This window comes from Castor canadensis, chromosome 18, assembly GCF_047511655.1.
Source record: "Castor canadensis chromosome 18, mCasCan1.hap1v2, whole genome shotgun sequence".
In the NCBI taxonomy this organism is placed as follows: domain Eukaryota; kingdom Metazoa; phylum Chordata; class Mammalia; order Rodentia; family Castoridae; genus Castor; species Castor canadensis.
Window position 1 is genome coordinate 42,055,660 of NC_133403.1, and position 17,266 is coordinate 42,072,925.

At 58.5% G+C, this 17,266-nt stretch overlaps 1 protein-coding gene across 23 annotated transcripts in view; it reads right to left on the minus strand.

The window, feature by feature from the left end:
• Ncor2 (nuclear receptor corepressor 2) overlaps positions 1 to 17,266 on the minus strand; it is a 162,824-nt gene that overhangs the window by 125,837 nt on the left and 19,721 nt on the right. For 19 of the 23 annotated variants that reach the window (XM_074060784.1, XM_074060783.1, XM_074060796.1 and 16 more), the window contains exon 2: positions 13,011 to 13,056. The gene's annotated coding sequence lies outside the window, so the exon portion shown is untranslated. Of the gene's footprint in view, positions 1 to 1,497; positions 1,994 to 2,041; positions 2,065 to 13,010; positions 13,057 to 17,266 lie in introns of those variants that run through there. The other 4 variants (XM_074060774.1, XM_074060776.1, XM_074060775.1 and 1 more) reach the window with 3 other exon arrangements.

Sequence of the window (17,266 nt, forward strand, 5' to 3'; positions counted from 1 at the left end):
CAAACACAGGACCTCTGCTGCCACTCTCAGCAAGACAGCTGGCCCCCAGGTACCCCGGGCACTGTCAGGGGCACCAGGTCCAGGACTGGCACTGAGGGCTTGGGTCAGAGGGGCCCAATGCAGAGCAGAGCTAGATGAAAACAGAGCTTGGTCCCACTGTCCAGGGCTGGGGTCCCCCACTAAGCCAGGAAGAGCTCTGCACAAGAAGAAAGGAGGACACCCACACCCACCCGCAGTCAGACTGGGACTTGAACCTGCCTCTCTGCTACAACTTCATGAACTCCTCCACCTTGAGATGCCCAAGTCTCTGGGCCCTCCCGCCCTCAGTCCAGGTTATCATCACTATCACCAACAACCAGAGTCCCCTAACGTCAACCGTGCGTGTCCTGTGAGCCAGAGGCCCAGCCCATTAGCTCACGTAAGCCACACGGCTTACAGGGTGAGGAATGACATACTACCCATCCCCTAGATGGAAAGACTGAGACTTGTGGGCATGAGGCAGCTTGCCAGAGTCACACAGCCCAGAGGTCACCTGCCCCTGGGCCCACCTCGGAACCACTTCTCCTGCTATCCCCATACCTGTGTGCGCCCTGTGTCACGTCACCCCATTGTCAACCCACTTTCCAGAGGAGCAAAGTGAGTTTTATAGGTGAGGCAATCGGTCCTGGGCCACACACACCTAAAAAGGGACAGAACGGGAATGCAATCGGGGTCTGTAGCAAATGAGCAGTCCCTCTGTAAGCTCCCTGTCACCCTGAACTCTTAGAGCCCCACAAAAGGCCACTGCCTCCCTCATCCATCTCAGCACAGCAGTCTGAGAATAAATCCTGAGTCCCTCCCACCCACGGCCCACGGCTGAGGCCCCTGCACGCTCAGGAAACCCTTCCAACTTCCCAGTGTTTATCCTGCTTGTTGCTGCCAGGGCCCTGGGCAAGCCTGGGCCGGTGGCTCTGCCTTCAAACCAGACACGGCACCAAGCCAAGCGCCACCTCGGTGGGGAGCCAGGCCAGGCCCAGTGCTGCCTGCACCTGGCCTCCCTGCAGGAGCCCCAGGTCCCAGGCCCCAATCTTGTGTCTTCCACAGCCAAGCCAGGATCCCAGAACACAATGCCCTGCTGTCCCATGGGTGGTCACGGGGTGGGCATGCCAGACGTCCCCCAGAGAAATCCAATGCAGCCCCACACGTCCCCTCCTGGGGCCGGGCCAGTGCTCAGTTGTCTTCCCAGACTTCTGCAATTTCTCTGGCTAAGAGGGCCCGGTCCACTGTCCCTGAGCAAGGATCTGTCACAGCCACTCTTGAAGCTGGCTGACCGGTGCCCACCAGTCCCCAACCCTGGCCTGGGACCACCATGTCCGGGGCAGGACTTGGGCTCCTCCCAGCAGTGGCCCCCTGCCTGCATCCTGCAAACCACAGCAGCCCCCTCCCAGGCTGCAGCCACCCTCCGTGGACCAAGGGGACACAGCCACAGCTGCGGCAGAACCTGGCAACTTCTCTTACCGAGCACACGAGGGGCCATCGCCACAGCGGCTCCAAACCCAACTTGCAGAAGCAGTCCCACCCGGAGGAGGGGCCGGTGTGCCAGTCCGGGTCAGCGCAGCCCGCCAGGGCCCCGAGGACACACCACCCGCAGCTAGCTGCAGGCCCATCCTCCTTCCTCGGGGACAGGCTCCCCTTCCCGCGAGACTTGGGTCCCCACCCCTGCCGGGGAGGCCCCGCGGGGGGCCAGCGGCCAGATGGCCCCCCAGGCTTCCGGCCCGGTGTCCCCAAAATCGCAGCCGCCCAGCATCCACCAGGGACACCCTGCAGGCCTCACGACCCACCGCGGGCCACCACCGAGACGTCTGGCCGCGCCGGCCCTGCCTGTGCCACCCGGGCCTATAAACACCGGGAATTACATAAGTCCACTCCTCCAGCTCCGGAGCCAAAAGTGCGGGCCGCGCCTCTCCCCTGACAGTAAGTAATAATCCCTGTCGCCATGGCGACGCAGGCGGCCTGCCAGCCTCCAGCCCGGCCTTTTTATAGCTCGCTCTAGCTCGCTCACTCGCTCCAGAAGGAGAAGGAGACGGAGAAAACCTCCTCGCTCTGCTCTCCTCTCCTCTCCTCGCTGGCTCTGCTCCTCTCTCTTCGCAGCCGGCGGGCGGAGCTGCGCCAACTGTCCCTCCCTTAACCGTTTCCTCCCGGCCACCCGCCCCGGTCCTGCAGGCCAGATGGCCGGGAACACAGTCGCGTCCTTCTAATCTCAGGAACAGGAAACCGGCCGGGTGTCCTGCACCACGGTCATCTCAGTGGTGGCCTGGACAAGGTCAGAGCCCAGCGTGCATACACAGGCGGGGAAGCGGGCCTGGGGGGCAGCCAGGAGGCTACGCCGCCTGCGGTGGTGGCCGTGTGACTCAGAGGCCAGCCCGAGATCCTCTGGGTGTCATCGGCCAGGGGCAGGCTGCGTGCTGTGGCTCGTGGGGCTCTGGGAAGCAGCACCCAAGCCACCAGGAAGTCAAGGAGGTTCCACGTGGTCTCCAGTTTGCTGCCCAGGCCCTAGAAACAGGAGTTGGGACCAGTGAGTGACGCGAGCCCAAATGCTGTCCCCAGGCCACCAACAGCAGGAGGCACAGGCCAGGGAAAGGTCTGAGGCCGTGTGCCGTGGCTGATGGTGACAGGAAGAAACAAGAGCTGAGACGAGGGAGGTAATGGGACTGGGGGGAGGTCATTCAGCCGCCGAGCAGGGCCCTGACTCCAGCAACATGGCTGTTGTCACCCTAACTCACTAGGGTCTCAGGATGAGCACTAACACACACCCAGCCCAGCAGCTCATCCTGGGTGTCTACGCTGTGCCAGCTGTGTCACCTGGTTCAGCGGCTGTCCTCACAGCATGACAAAAAAAGGTGGGCATGCTGTGAGTCCCAATACACAGAAAAGAAAACAGGTCCCAAGAGGCGAAGAGGTCACACCCAAAGGTCCCACTCCTGGATAGCGGCTGCACGGGGCTTGAGCTGGGCAAGCCTGGCTTGCATCCACCTCACCACTTGATAGCGCAAGGAGCCAGCAGGTTAGCATGTGACAATGGCCTGTGGCCACTGGACAACCTGGGGCCCACAGTGGCTGCTGGGAGACCATGAAGAGGCCACTGGGACCCCGCAGGTCGGATGTGTCTGCCGTCATCACTGGTCTTCCAGCCCCACCCAGCTGACCTCCCAGAGAGTCTTAAAGGCTTCAGAAGACCTGTCCCACGGCCAATGGTGGAGCCCCATTGTGCAGCCTTCTTCTAGAGGTGGGGAAACTGAGGCACAGAAAGACATGAGCATCTGAAGGCTTTAAGCCAAAGAACCAGAACACTGTCTTCCTGCCCTCCGGCTCTCACCATGACCACCAAGCGACTGTGAAACCCAGAAACAGGCCATGGCTACCTCTCCTAAGGCCTCCAGGAAGCAGCTCAACAGAGCGTCTGGAGCAGGATGCTCTGCTCCTTTCGTTCTGGTTGTTTGTTTTGGACACAGGCCTGCCCGCATGCAGACCTTCCCAGAGGCTGGCCCCGGAACCCAGAGGAACTCTTCAACCCCACAGAATGGGCCGTGTCATCTCGCGGTCACTAGCTGCTGCTTCCTGTCTTCCCCACGAGATGCTGGGCAGCGTCAGTTTGTTGAGTGACTTAACAAAAAATCAGCAAAAGCCAGGGCCAGCGGGCAGGGCCTATAGATAGAGTCCATCACCAAAACTGAACCAAGGTTAAGAATCGGCGTGCGATTCTCTGCTCAGCACAGGTGTCCCTCACCCCCGGCCTGACGGTGACTAGCCACTTCTAAGACATGCCTGCCAAGCAACACTTTGAATGGTGGTCCAGGAGGAAGGTCTGGGATACAAGTCCACGGAGGCCGCAGAGGCACAGGTGAAGGGCACAGGAGTCCAGGAGACCCAGGCCAGGTATCCTGACAGGGCCCAGCCTCTCCGGGCGTCGGTCTGCTCAGCTGTCACGTGGGGTACCTACCTGCAGGCTCTCAGAGCAACAGAGACCTGGGTGTGCAGCCAGCGACTCAGAGGACCAGAGCTGGACCATGGCCAAGGCCACCACTCAGGGTCCAGCCTGAGCCCACCGGCATCCCACCCCACCTACTCACAGTGGGCTGCTGCTTCGCGGCCAGGTGGGAGATAAGGCGGGGGACCAGGGATGAGATGGGGGAGGTGGGGACAGAGAGAGACAGAGATGGAGACAGAGAGAAAGGAAGCTGGAAAGGTCCGGCCTTTCCTACCTCCAACTCCCCTCCCAGGCCCAGTGCTTCCGGCCTAGGCAGCCTCAGCCTCCCCCGGAAAAGCCTCTATACGATGGCTGATGGCTGTGTGCCCACACGACAGAGCGGACCCAGCTGCAAGAAGGAAGCAAAGCTGACGCTCTGAGCCTCAGAACGCAATGCTCAGCAGCAAGACACAAAACCCACGCGCTGGCCGGGCGCGGGGCCTGAGCCTGTGATCCCAGCACTCAGGAGGCCAAAGCAGGCCCGGCTGAGCGGCCTAGGGAGAACCCATCTCAAAAACCCCACCCAGTGCATGATCCCACAGTGTGAGCGTCCGGAAAAAGCAGATCTGAGCAGAAGCCTCCAGGGTGGCCAGGACCTGGGGGTGGGGCGGTGGGGGAGGACACAACACGGGGCTTCCTTTTGGGGTGATGAGAGTGTTTTGGAAATGCCTACAGGCGGTGGAGGCGCCACTACAAACACGCTGGAAGCTGAGAAACTGTCACTTACTTTAGTGGCCAATCTCCCGTGACGTGCTCAACTGAAAATGGATGAAGACGGTTTTGGGAAACGGACCCCAACCCAGCCCAGGGTGCTGACCCTGAAGCAGCTGCACCTCCTGCCACTAAGACTCCCGGACACGCAACAAGCACATATTGAGCTCCTTCTGTATGTACTAAGCACTAAGAATACACACGGCAGTAACCAAAGAACTTCAACCTTCAGTGTCATCAGAACAACCGCTCCAGCTTCCAGAGACTGCAGTAACAAATCACTGCAAACCGGGGGCCTCAAACCTCCAGCGATGCACCCCCTCAGTGCTGGGGCCAGAACTCCCAAATGTCCCAGGGCCGGCTCCCTCCACCCTAGGGCGTCTCAGCTCCTGGTGGCTGTGGCCCTCGGTCTACAGGGAACTGACTCCAGCTCTACCTGTCCTCAGAGTGCTCCTGCCAGTCACCTCTTCTCTTAGAAGGACTCTGTCACCACCTCCAGCGGGGCCTCACCTCCATCTCCTCACTGGTGTCCCCTCTGCTAAGACCCTCTGTCCACTACACCTATGCTCCCCATACCTTTGGGGGCCACAGCTCACCCCACAACAATGCAGACGCCCTCTGTCATTTAGCATCCACGATGTCCTTGCCCCCGTCTCCTACCCGACACCTCCGGGGAGCCAGGCTGGAAGCACAGGGCAGGCTCAGGGCTGCTGACACTGGACACAGGCCAGAGGCTGATGTGTCCCCACCAGCCTGAGCCAGCTAGAGACCCCTCCCAAGGGGCATCGGAAGCCCGCGGTGGGAAATGCAGCCCACAGCCTCAGCACACAATGGGGACCTAGCCCAGTGCAACCTGCGCCCACATCGCTAGGTCCAGGCACAGAGCTGTTCCCCAAGGTGGCTCCAGTGCAGCCCCTCAGCCTGCCATCTCCAGGAGCAGCAGTGCCGGGGGCCGCTTTGCGTCACAGGATGCCTCTCTCAGCTGGCAGAGCTAACTGCTCACTCAAGGCTAGCTTCTGACAGCCGTGGATCCAGAAGGCCACAGGGACACAGGGGACCAGAGTGGTGGCAGAGAGGGTTGGGCAGACACACGACAGCTGCTGGGGCCCTGGAACTCACGGCAGTGGCAGTGGCAGAGGGAAAGGGGGGCATTCAGAATGCTCCCACGGGGACCTGACTGGGCAACGATACATCCCACGAGCCTGGGCACCTGTGTCCTCATGATGCCTCACAACCCCAGAGGTATGGTTATCCCCAGGTCTCAGGTGGAAAAACCGAGGTACAGAGCTATGGCGCAATAAGCCGAAAAGCAGGCAGGCAGGCAAGAAGCGGCAAAGTTGGGGTGTGAACCCCAGAATGCAGGCCCCAGGCCTAGGTCACTAACCTCCAGGCCTCGCTGTCTCGTTGCTCAGCAGGCCCCAGGGAACAGAAAGGTATCTCCACGGGTGTGAGAGGTGACTTCCCAGGCCCGGGAGGCCTTCTGGAACATTTCATGGGCCATTCAGCCCAGATCACAGCGTTCACCCCTGTTATCCTCACGACTCAGGAGGCTGAGATCAGGAGGATCTCAGTTTAAGGCCAGCCTGGGTAAATAGTTCTGGAGACCCCCCATCTCCAAAATAACCAGAGCAAAATGGACTGGAGGTGTGGCTCCCACAGCAGGGTGCTTGCTTTACAAGCCTGAAGCCCTGAGTTCAAACCCCAGTCCCACCAAAATAAATAAATAAATAAATAAGATAATAAAAGGAACAGATAAGAACAGAGGCCACAAAATGGTGACAGCCAGTTGGAAAACTGTTTCTGTCCCACACAATGTTTTGTTTTGGGTTTTTTTGGGTTTTTTAGGACATTTCTTATAAAATTCAGATATTCACCTTCCCTTTAAAAGGAAAAAAATATCTGGCAGTGTTTAGCTATAACCCCCACCTTTCCCTTTCATCCTATGCTGACCTCCCCCTCCTCTCCCTCTCTGGCCACCTCCCCCTGCTATCACGAAGAGCAGTTTGAAGGCCTCGCTCAAGGAGTAAACAGGCCAGAGGAGGAGGGTCAGCGTCCTCGGTTCCAGTTCTGATGCCTCCCCCTCCCCTGGGGTGGTGGGCCGGGCTGGTGGCCACAAACCCGCCTAGCACCCACTGAAGGAAACGGGGTGAGGCAGAGTCAGCTCCCTGCGGCAATGTTGTGCTCCTGGATCCAGCCATGCCTGAACTTGTCTTGTCCTGGACTTTCCATTTTGAGCACCCAGTAATTCCTCAGTGGCCTAACCTAGCTTCACGCATCTGTGCCACAACCCCAGCACTCCTCAAGGTGAGCACTAGTCACCCGTGGGTCTCACCTCAGATGGCTCTGGTCCCAAGAGACAGACAGACACATCAGGAATGCTTGACCCTTGCCCTCAGGACCCTACCACCCTCGGTGGCACTTGCTTGTGTATCTGACACTTTCTGGACATTAACGGTGCCCCGACTTTTCCATCACTCAGATCCTACAAGTGCTCAGAACGTTCCATGTGCCCATGAATCACCACCACAAGAAGAAAGTAGAAAAAAAGCAAGTCATTAAACTTGACTTCTGCCTTATCTGCAGAAAAGAGCCCAGCCCCCAGGGCTGCAGAACAGCTTCAGATCCAGGGAGTCATTGCTGGCCCCCCAGCTCTGCTCTGGCCTCAGGGCCTTTGCACCTACTGTGCCCCTTAACCGGAAGACTTCTCCTCTTCCTTCCCCATGGCTGGCTCCTTCTCACTGTGCAGGCCCCAGCTAAAATGCCACTTCCTCAGAAAGTACCCCTGAAAATAACAGGAGCCCCCCCCCAAAAACACCAGAGCCGCTCTGCCCTCCCCACCCCGTGTTACTCCACGAGTGGCACTTCTCTAGCTTCCCAGTATAGTTTACTTCTTTGGCCCATCTGCCCACCAGTCCGTGTGATCCACGGGGCCTGCATCTCCTTGCTGGGTACCTCCTCTTCCCCCCACTCCCCACCATGACCTGCGCAGGGCAGCTGCTGCATTCTGAGGCCGTACATGGCCCACAGCTGCTCAGAGACTCAGGCTGGCTATAACAGTGGTTGGCACGGCACCATGGAGGCAGGTGGCATTTACATCACCCCGACATGAACAGATGTGTGGAATGCCAGCTGTGTGACCTTGAGCAAGCAGTCAAGGTCACACTCTCTGTAACCTCAGCCTTCCCATCTAGAACACAGGGTTAATAACAACAGCGCCTGCCCAGGGGTCGTGCAGGGACATCTGTGACACACTGAGCACCCAGCCATGGCTGCAAGACTCAGGGACCATGAGAAATCCATCACGGTGACAAGGACAGGGCTAAGGGCACTCACAGCAGCAGGCCGAGAAGAGGTCAGGCTCATTAGCTTCTGCAGGAAGTGGGTGTGGCAGGCGCGCCTCTGCACTCCGCAGCTTGCAGTCCCTCCAATGTAGGTCAGGTGCCATCCAAATGTGTTTATCCCAGCTCTTCCAGGCAGCCTCCCTGGATTGTGGCCTGCACCACACCATCCTTCAGGTGGCTCTGTGCTCAACCCCCTTTCCATCTGGACTTATGGCAAGGAGCAGGGGGAGTCCCAACCCTAATGGTCTGAAGTCAGCACACGGGAGTGTGCACGCCCCACGCCCACCCAGCCGCAGCACTACAGACCCATATGGCCACAAAGCGACTGGACAGCACAGGGCCCAGCCTCACACACGTCAGAATGTGGAGCCAAAGGGGGCACCTGGGATGAGCAGGTGTGGCCTCCTACTGGGAGGGCTGAAATCGTGAGGATTGCAGTTGGAGACTAGCCTGCACACAAAAGTTCACGAGACCCCATGTCGACCAATGAATGGCTGGGCATGGTGGCACACGCCCCTCATCCCAGCGACAGAGGGAGTGGGACGGAGGCCCAAGCCAGTCGGGAAGAAAGCGAGACCCTATCTCCAAATAACCAGATCAAAACGGACTGGAGGCACAGCTCAAGCCATAGCGACAGCTGAGCAAGCACGAAACCCTGAGTTCAAATCCCAGTGCCACCAAATAAAAAAATAAGCAATGTCCGAAATCACACCATGCTCACCACTGGAACCCTACTGCTGCCATCACAGAGACAGCACCAACCTCGAGCAGGCTTATAAACCTCACTGTAGTAGGAGGTCAAGTCCGACCAGGCACACAGCCCTCCAGGGACCCCAGCCCCACCAAGGCTCAGAGCCCCAAGCACAGCAGCCCCCTCCAGCGGGGGGAGCAGGGATCACAGTCAGACGGCGGCCACATTGTCGGGGCCGAGGATTAAAAAGCCAGGACAATTATCGGGCAGGCATCCATCCATAATTATGCATGTGAGGCAAGCAGGAATTAGGCACCCCACTAACTTCATTACTTATTCATTTACGGGATTGCTTATTTAATTTACGGGCCTCCTTCCCCGAAAAGTCATCTTGGCTGACACCCCTCAGGCAAGGAGGAGGAGGTCCTCTCCACCCCCTCCCCCAACTCCTGGGCCTCCTGCACCTGCTTCTCCCCAAAATAGCTCCCCGGAAGGACTGTGTGACTTTGCCCAAACCAACGGGATGGAGACAGGCAGAGTCACAGCCCGCAGCTCACTTAACAGAGCAGGGTGCCAAGGGACACTGCTGGAGCTGGAAGGCACGGGACCTTGTCCACACCCTAGCCTCTCCAGCACAGGAAACCCACAGGAGAGGAGACGTGGGTGTGGCCCTGGTCCTGTCCAGCTGTCAGTTCTTGGCGTGACCCTCCAGACCACACAACAAATGGAGCTGTACTTCCTGGCACGGAGGAGGGTAGGGAGCCATAAATTCCTACTCTCCTCATGCTGAAAGCACCTGTCCTCTCTGGGCCTCAGTTTCCTTGTCTGTAAACTGGGAATGTTAGGAACCACACACACACACACAGCTGGCTAATGTGAAAAACCCAAAAGCTGCTATCCAACACCCACCTGGCCATCTCAGCCCACGCAATAAGACAAGAAAAAAGCAGGGAGTCACCTAAGACTATGAAGAAATGAGAGAATTAACACTGGCGGATGTTGTCTGTCTTTCCTGATAGAATTCCACCGGGGGGGGGGGGGGGGGGGGGCCAGACACACAATTGCAAAGCAAAACCACAGCCTTTACCCAAAAGGCAGCCGACTTTTGGAACCCAAAAGTGGAAGTGGAACCCAGCCAAATGGCTGACCTGACAGCATCAAGTCCTAGCTTGGATGTGGGACCACTGGACTAGTCACGCACTGCTGGGGGGACTGCAGCTTTTAGAAAACAGTCAGGTGGCTTCTCTGCACACGGTCACCTACCCAGTCACCCACTCCTGGACATTTGCACAGGAGAAAAGGAAACACATCCCACAAAGTCTCACACAAGAATAATCGAGAGGCGTTTTATTCCTAACAGCAAACCAACAAACAGTCACATGCTCACACAGCAGGACGGTCAGTCCTCCACAGGATGAAAGCTTTATTAGGAAATCCTAGAAGCTTCCAGAACATCTATGACAGCAGGTACTGGGTGGGATGCTCACCTTCATCGGGACTTCTAGGACTGTGCATCTTAAGGCAGGCTAATTACATGTCAATAAGGTGGATTTAAGTAGTAAGTTGATTTTTTTATATGAGAGCACTGCTGACCCTGTCTCCCCACTTCCAAGTCAGGTCTGTGGTTCCTTTAACTGTCCCTCGAGTTTCCCCAAAGTCCCCAATTTATGAGCCCTGAGCAAGACAGGCCTGGGTTGAGACACAGATGTGTCCCATCCTTGCTGGGTCACTTACAGCAAGTCACTGTTCTTGTCCATTTATAAAAGAAACGTCGTAAGTTGACTAAAATGAACCGAGCTGCAAGTACCAGCTGCAGGTCCTGGCATACAGCAGGGGCCTCATTGTTGCTGCTGCAGTGAAGAGGACAGTGTGGACAGGACTAGCTAGGAATCCCATGACACTGACCACGCTTAGACAGGACTTGGGCTCCAGGTCTGTGGTGGGTGGGGTGTGTGTGTGGCCCTTGTTACCCAGCACAGGACAAGCGAGGTTTCCCGTCCCTCGCAGGAGGAGTGGGGGAGGGATGGAGACCCTGGGAAGGTGCTGCCCTAGGCTGACTCAGGACAGCTGCTGGTCCAGGTCAGGACGTCTGCTGGAGTAAGACACCAGGCGCCAACTGTCACACACTCACGGTGCAGGACGGGTCATCTGAACCCCGTGATCAAAGATCAAGGGTAACAGAAGGATGGGAGCGCTGCAGGGCTGGGGACTCTGTGCCCACCCTAGGCCTACACAGGCGGCCAGTGCTCTACAGTACCAGGAGGACCGGCCTGCACAGAGCCACACAGAAGGGGCGTCCCCCGGGCCCGATTAGCGGGGCAGCACGCTCAGCTGTCAGCCTCCACCATCCCAGGCACCATTAATTGCTGTCATTTGAGGGTGGCCCTGTGGGGAGGAGGGGGAAGGGGAGGAAGGCAGGGGCTGAGCAGCCTGAGCTGGAAGGAAGCAGAGCACAACAGTCCTGCAGGCAAAGGAAGGGGTCCTCCCATGGGCTTCCCGCCCCACCCAGGCCTTTCCCACTGTCCAGGTGGAACATGGAGCCCAGAATGACCCCACTGGCCAAGTCCCTGGAACCCACCACACAGCTCTGGTCACCGCCCACCTTAGGACATGGGATTCCAGCCCAGCTGCCCCGGCACCTACATCCCAATTTCTACACCACACCCCACACACCAGCTCCCCGGCCTTCTCTCCCACCCCTTGCCTGGGGAGGCTCCGAGTCCCCTTCCCTACCTTTCTCCACCCCATTCATACACAAGGGCAGAACCCAGCCTGGGGCCGAGCCCACACCAAAGGCCCTCCAACAGCCCAGGGCGAGTGGGGCTGTGCCCCCTAGGGACATGTCGAATAGTCTAGGTGTCCTTGTAGGCAGGGGTCACTCCGAGGGTTAAATGAGGCAATGCCACGAGGGGCTCAGAAGGGGTGTGATGACATGTCTGTGTGCATGTGTGTGTCAAGTGTTTGTGTGGCTGCTGCTATTATTATCTAGGACATCTGTTCCCGTCCCTCACCAGATCACCCCAGGGCAGGAGAGTCCCCTAAGGGTCCCCAGAACTGCTCCAGGGAATGAGGAACTCAGGGTCCCCGCGGCCCTCCCTCCGGTACAGACGCTCCAGGCATTGTCCTGTCTGTCCCACAGCCTCAGACAGACCTTATCTTGGACAGGAGTCGCTTAGGTCCCCCAGAAGGGCCCTTGCGGGGGAGGGGGCGGGGGAGGGGATCCCACCCCTCCTCCCTCTGCCTGCCTCCCTCCTCCCTCAGTCGTGATGGATGCCCCAGTGGAGGAAGCTAAGTGCTTGCAGACAAAAAGCCCTTTTGTCGCCCTCGGGTGGGCCACTGGCATGACAGGCAGATAACTCAGCTCTCAGCTCTGGTGGAGGGAGGAAGGCGCCCCATTAAGCCTGACGAGGATGGATGGGGAGCAGGAGGAGGGGGAGGAGAGAGGAGAAGCACCCAACAAGGCCCTTATTTCCAACTGCCAAGGCCAGGAGGCCAACCATGCTGAGCTATAAGCACCCGGCACCCCCAATTAGTGGTACCTGCTACTTCCTGCTCCAAGATAAGTCACTGCTACTGTGCCCAGGGCACTCAGGGAAACTGAGGGCCTGAAGGGCTGGTCCCCACTTCTACCTGTGGGGATCCCCAAAGGCTCAGGACAAATGAAAAAGGCCTCTCCCAGACAGCCACCCAAGTGAAGCCACTGCAAACTGCCTCGGGGCCTTTGCACACTTCCCCAGATGCCTACCTGCTCCCTCCGCCCCTCCTCGGGTCTTTATCTTCCCTGGGCAGCTCATCCTGAGCCCCCACTTGAACCTGCACCCCCAGCCCAGCCACACAGCCCATAAACCCCTCTACTCATTCTTCACGCCAGCGCACGTCAGCGATGAGCACAGCACGCAGAGGGTGTACCGACCGCAGTACAGTCTGTGTTGGCAACGGTGGGGCTCGTCCACCTTCTCACAGCTCCATCTTCAGACCCACCACGGGACCCAGAGCGGGACCCAGCACACAGTAGGTGCTTCAGAAATACTCACTCAACCAAGGGAGGATGAACTCTCCCCACGGCAGCCCCTCAGGGAATGTCCCCTCCCCAGGGGACCCACCAACTCCCCCAGCTGCTCCCTGCCCCAATCAGCTCTGAGGGGCCAGGCACCACCCCACAAGGCCACACAAAAGCCCCAAGCACAGTGATCAGCAGAACCCGACCCAGAGCCATCTCCCACAAGAAGGTCCCAGCCAGTGGGGACAGAGGTGAACCTACCAGAAACTGCCACCAGGGAGCCGTGTCCTCAAAGTCCCGGAGAGACCTGCAGGAGAACACAGGGGCTGTTACCAAACATAGCAGCTTCCACGGGGCTCAGCAGAACCACTCGGAGCAGTGGAAATGACAGTGTCTGCTACCTTAGGCCAAGGGAGGCGCAATGACCCCTCGACGGGGAGGAGAGGGACTGAGTTCAGAGACTCCAAGTCTCACGCCCAACTCCCCCCTCCCCCCCAGGCTAGGAAGTGACAGAGCTGAGCTGCCAACCCCAGACCATGCGGTTTCAAAGGCAGCCCATGTCCTGATAAGGGACCACGTCACAGGCCACCACAGAGCTGCCCCATTAACTTCCCCTAGGGCCCCAGGAGGATGCCTGCCAAACCACCTTCATTCAGGAGTCATAGGGGAAGGCAGCACAGTGACAACCAGTATCCAGGGGACACAGAGGGCGGCCGCAGACAAATAAGTGTCAGTCGCCTCAATAGAAAACTGCACAGAAGATCTGAAGGACCCTCCACAAGGACACGCAAATGGCCCATCCGCAGCTGGAAAGACACTTGGTGGTACCGTTTATCAGCAGGGATGTGCAAACTAAAACCAGAGGACACCACAGCCCACCCGCCGAAAGGGACAGAACCAACGCCATCAATTGCTGAAAGAACGTGGAGCAACCAGAACCCTCACCAGGGAGAACAGCTCCCCAGCTTTTGGGCTGGCAGAGTGGCTCAAGCGGTACAGCGCCCGTCTAGCAAGCACGAGGCCCTAAGTTCAAAGCCCAGTGCCACCAAAAAAGACAAATGTAATAGGTTGGCAGCTTCTTACAGAGTTGAACATTTGCGACATGACCAGAAAATTCTGTTCTTAGGGACTGAAGTCCTGTCTCCACAAAGATCCTGTTGGAAACCAGCCATCTTCCCATCGCAGGCACACGGATAAGCCACAGGGGCACCGCACACGGCAGCATAGGGCTCCGCACCAAGACAAATGCCCCGTGGGGAAAATCCCACAGGGCAGCCCATCAACACCAAAAACAATGAGAGCTGGGCGCTGGTGGCTCACACCTGTAATCCTAGCTACTCAGGAGGCAGAGAGGATCGCAGGTCGAGGCCAGCCTGGGCAAATAGTTCATGAGACCCTATTTGAAAAACCCATCACAAAAAAAAGGGTTGGTGGAGTGGCCCAAGGTTAAAATTCCCACAAAAGTTGTGGGGCTTTCCCTCTATATTCACCCTGTGATGTATACCCACAAGTTCAGGCGCCCTCCCTGGGTGAACAGGTGGAGGGTGGACAGTGTGACATGTGACAGGGAGGAGTGCCAACAGTGAGGGGGAGAGACTCTGGACAGGAAGTCCAAAGACGCAGCTGGGTGTCACCTCTCCTCTGAAAGTCGTGCCCCTGGGCAAGACCCCAGTGCTCTCGGCGCTGTCTTCCCACCCAGAAAACGAGCTAATCCCTGAGGTCATCCACCAGACCTGCCCGCTCACTAACCCCTCAAGATGACTTTAAGGACCCCTTTCTCCACCTCTCTGAGCCTCAGTTTCCCCATCTCTAAAACAGGTGCCATGGTAGGAATGCCGAGCTCACAGTAACCCATGATGTGCGTATGGAGTCAGTATGTGCGCACTGCAAGCTCTTGTCACCACGATCCCCCAGGATGGACAGCTCAGCAAGAGCTCACCCTCTGTACCTGCTGCCTGTCCTGGCCAGGCCCTTTCAGACCCCAGGGCTAGAAAGGGCAGCTGCAGGCAGCTCACAGAGAAACCATCCAGTCGCTTCTTTCCTGCCCTGTCTTCTCTTTTCTAAGCTTTCTTCAGTATGATGTCCCCGGGCTTGGCACCGGGTCCTGCCATCTGCGGCAGCTCCAGAGACAGGCCCTGCGGGAAGGCTGGAGCCAGGAGGACCGGGCACGGCTCCCGGAAGCCTCGGCGGCCAGCCACCTGCAGCCTGTCCTGTAATGGGCTCCAGCAGAGCCAGGCCCTGTGGGCAGGCACTGTCCCCAGGGAACAGAGGGGCCCCTGCTTCCCCCCCACACCCCCGCCGAGGACAGCTGGGAATCAACCTTACCCTCTCTGGGCCACTTCCCTACTCCAGCCAGTTCCAACTCCAGGCCCAGAGCACAGAGGGTCAAGACCAGCGGCTGTCTAGTGGGGAAATACACACCTCCCTGCAGTGACAGAGCCACACGCAGGTCCACGATGAGATCCCAATTTAGGGAATTCAGCCGGCTTTTAGGAGAGGCTTCTGCCAAGCTGGCCAGCACACAGAACGGGACTCCCACGGGAGGGCAGGTTAAGGCAGTTGGAGCAGGGGACAGAGGGGGAGAAGGCACAGGGCTGCTGGCCACACAGGGCCCCGTAGACAGGGATGTCACTCCCGAGGCAGGGAGACCCTCAGGAGAGCCACAGGGAGGAAGGACCAGGACCCGTTCACTTATGGAGAAGGGGCAGAGAAGGGGTGGGGCAGAGCCAGTGGTCACACAGGAAGCCACCACGTCCATCCAGCAGAGCCGTAAGACAAAGGGGGTGGGGGAAATGGGGCAGCCAGGGCAAAAGTGGACAGGAGGAAGGACATTTTGCCTTAGAATCCACAGGGTGGGCGAGGAGCTGGATGGAAGTGAACCACAGAGGTGGAGCTCAGTCTGGCTGGGGACAGGGGACAGGGAGCTGGGCAGCTCAGGGTAGAGGAGGGAGGGAGGAAGAGAGTGGCCTCAGCGTCCTACACCCTGTGTTCCCAGCTTCATGCCTCACCTCAGTGAGGCCTCACTACCTGGGAGCCAACCCCACTCCCCAGACCAGGAAGCTGAGGCCCAGAGCACAGCCAGGTCACCCACTGAGGAAGGGACGACAATGTGACTCGAATTCAGGCCCAAGTCTTTATAAACAGGGGCCAGGGCACCAGGCGGACAGGAGGGATGCTCTTGGACTACAGGGGGCACCTGGCATGCATTTCTGTCTGTCTGTCTGTCTCTCTCTCTCTCACACACACACACACACCCGGGGTCCCCCAGCTGGGTTGACTCACACTCAAACGTGTTCACACACACTTCACCACTCACCCCCATGCATGCTGGCTCTCCTTGCTCTGCACACTCCTATCTACACCTGCCACCCTCTTCACCTCCTCCCTGCAGGCTCCCACATAGCCTCACTCAGTCCAGACATTCCAGGATCCCAGGGGCCCCCCTTTCCTGAATGCAAGGACCTGGCTGGGCCCCCACACAGCTGGAGGAAACTCTGTCTGTGGCTCCTCCCCCTCCCCACCCGGAGCTTGGCAAACTCTTTCCCCACAATGCAGCTGGCGGGGAACCTTTCCAAGGCCCTCTCCTAGGCTGCTCCCACTACGTACCAGCCCTCTACAGCCCCAAAACGAGGCCCAGACCTGGTCTCTCTCTCAATTCTGCCCCATGAAGGTCAGGCAAGAGCCTCCTCCTTCTCCAAACAGCCCACCCTGACCACCCCAAGCCAACCTGATTCGTCCTCCCGCCTGGCTCAGAGACAGAGCCACACATCCAAGGTCACGAAGTTCCAGAGTGCAACAGGGACTCACAGACCAGGACACCATGAACTACAGGCCAGGTGGCTATGCGGGACAGAGCCTCTACTACAGGCCAGGCACAGGGGTGTCCTGTGAACAAGGCAAGGATCCTGGGTGGACAAAGCCCCACCTGCCCATGTCCAAACACCCCACAGGTGCCCCAATAAGGGAGCAGGGGAACTTCAAAGAGTAGTAACCCGGGGATACACAGATATACTCACAGCAAATGGAGGGAGCATCCCAGCAGCTGAGGCTGGGGTCAGGAGCTGAAGGTACAGGGGCAGCTGACCTGCTGGCCACGGGGGAAGACAGCAAGTGCAAAGGCCCAGGAGTAGGAACAGCTACAATGTCAGATCCAGATTTCCAGGTGGCCACAGGACAGCCAGGGGCCACTGATCTGATCTGACACAAACAGTGGGAACAGGGATACCCAGGACCATCCCTGCCCCATGGCCCGGCCTCTGACTCTTTCTGTAGGGAGATGAGAGCCACGCTCTGGCCTTCCTACCAGGCCTATTGCAGTGACCCAGGAGCAAGGCCCAGCTCTGGTGCTCAGCCCCAGCAATGCCAGGCCCACCACCTCCCATTGGGCCTTAGCCCAGCCTTAGCCCAGCCAGGAGCCTCTTTCCCCAGGTGTAAGAGAACAGGTATGGACAGACAGATGGCTCCATCCCTGGTGCCCAGTGATAGGCGGGGTAGAGCCTTGCAGCCTGTGTCCCGAC